The sequence below is a fragment of the Oryx dammah genome, unplaced genomic scaffold (assembly GCF_014754425.2).
Source record: "Oryx dammah isolate SB20612 unplaced genomic scaffold, SCBI_Odam_1.1 HiC_scaffold_17, whole genome shotgun sequence".
In the NCBI taxonomy this organism is placed as follows: domain Eukaryota; kingdom Metazoa; phylum Chordata; class Mammalia; order Artiodactyla; family Bovidae; genus Oryx; species Oryx dammah.
Window position 1 is genome coordinate 14686503 of NW_024070201.1, and position 2013 is coordinate 14688515.

The window sequence follows — 2013 nt, forward strand, 5'->3', positions numbered from 1 at the left end:
TTTTAGTTTCTTCTAACAGAATGTAATACACCTTCCCCACGCCATTGCTCTCCTAGGCTGTATAAATCCACACAACCCCAAGAGAACTTTAGCTATCACTAAACTTTAGCTATCATTTAACTTTAGTTAAATGGATCAACACATTTACCCCACCACATCACTTAGACCCTTTGGGGGTTTTCCAGTCTATTTTAATCTATTTAAACCTGACGCTGGCAGATTTCCATTTCCTTTGTTCCTTGTGTAGACTTGGTTTGTGCCCGTTGGTCTCTAAAAGGGACAGAGGGGGGGCAGCTGTCGAAAAATGAGGAGATTGGCAGTTTTAACCACATAATTTGGTCTAATACCTTTGATATGCTAAACTTGCTAGCTCCTCCAAGTGTACCTTTCTGATTTTGCATCACAACACCACACTGAATCCCTAAGGCAACCAGAGTAGTTTTTTAAATTAAAAAAGAAAGGAAAGAAAAGAAAGAAGTGCAAACCAGTGAAATCATTCGTGTAAATCATCTGCACAGATTCATTCTGCCAACTGCAGGCCTTCACAGATCCTCGTACGCTAGCGACCTTTAAGAAAAGCAGAAGCCGAGAATAATGATCGCGTTCTCCAGCGCGAAAACAGGTGATGTCATAACGCACAGTCCTGTGTGGTTTCAGCCAGGGCCGGGTGGGGAGCTGGGGTTCCAGTGTGCACGGAATTCGGCCCCAGTGGGCAGAGCAAGAAATCCTCGGGGCCCGGAGGACGCAGGGGAGCGTCCGGCACCAACCAGGCTCTCGCTCGGCACCTGCCTTTGTCTCACAGGGGAGCAGGTTTCGGGGTGTCTAGCGTCGGAACCCGCCTTCGACCAGCATGAACGCTGCTAGCCCCTCTGGAGACCTTACTCTCCCACTTGTCTGTCCCCCTCCACACCCTAAAAGCCTGAGTTTCCCCCAGTTACATCTGCTACTCTCTGCAGAACGTGAACACCAAAATCCTGAATTCATTTGTAGCTTTGCAAGAGGCAGGTCTAGCCCAACAGCTTTAAATGGTAATTTGTTCTCTGAAGCTTCGTTCCCAGGCAGGGCTCCGAGCTCTGCGTTTATCTAACCAGCTGCCCCAGAAGGACTTTGGGGTGGAAGACAAACCTGTCTCTTTGGCCTTGCAGAGCTGGACAAATAAAAGAATTTTCGTTGCTGAGAGACTACGACGAGAAGGGGCTTTAGATGGAGGAGGAAACCGCTAACCCACAGGTTTTGAGGCTTTTGTTTCCCTCTAACCGACTAATGGTGTAAATATACCTAAACATCTATCCCCCACCCGCTGCCGAAGCTTTAGGTAACTGGTCTTTTGCAAAATAAGGATAAGCGATGCATAAAGTTCTTTGAGATCCTTGGCTGCCAACTGCTACAGGACTGCAGTCTTCTTTCCAGCTAAGATTCTGGGTAAGAAAGAGAAAGCCTAACCACTGTTTTAGCTCCCCCCACCCCCACCGTCTTTCTCCAGAAATAGGAAACATTTAGTTGAGTCTTAGACCCTCTAGCGAACTCTAGCTCCCAGCTATTTATCTCATTCCCTCCCCATTTCTGCAGGGACCTAGCGCAGGGGCTGTGGCTGGCCTTAGGGGAGGGGCTGGGTTCCACGGGGTTATTTGCATGTGACACACCCCCTTCCCCCTATTGGCGGAGCCGCACAAACTCAGTTCCCTCCCACCCGGCTACCGAACTAACGCGCCGTCTCCCTGCAGTTCGGAGCCTCGGAGACAAACTTAACTTGCCCGGAGATTCGAGGCGTCCTCGGCGCCTGTGATTGGCGGGCGCCGCGCCCAGCCGACTGCAGCCGCTCATTGGCTGCGGGCTGGCGTCGGGGGGCGTGGCCGGGGCGGCCCGATTGGCGGGAGGGGGCGGTGCCGGGGCGCGGAGGTGGTGAAGGCGCTGAGGCGGCGGGGGCGGGGCCGCGCGGAGGCGCTGAGGCGCTGCGGCTGCGGCGGCGGCGGCGGCGGCGGCGGCGGCTGCTGGTCCTGGCCGGGCGGGGGC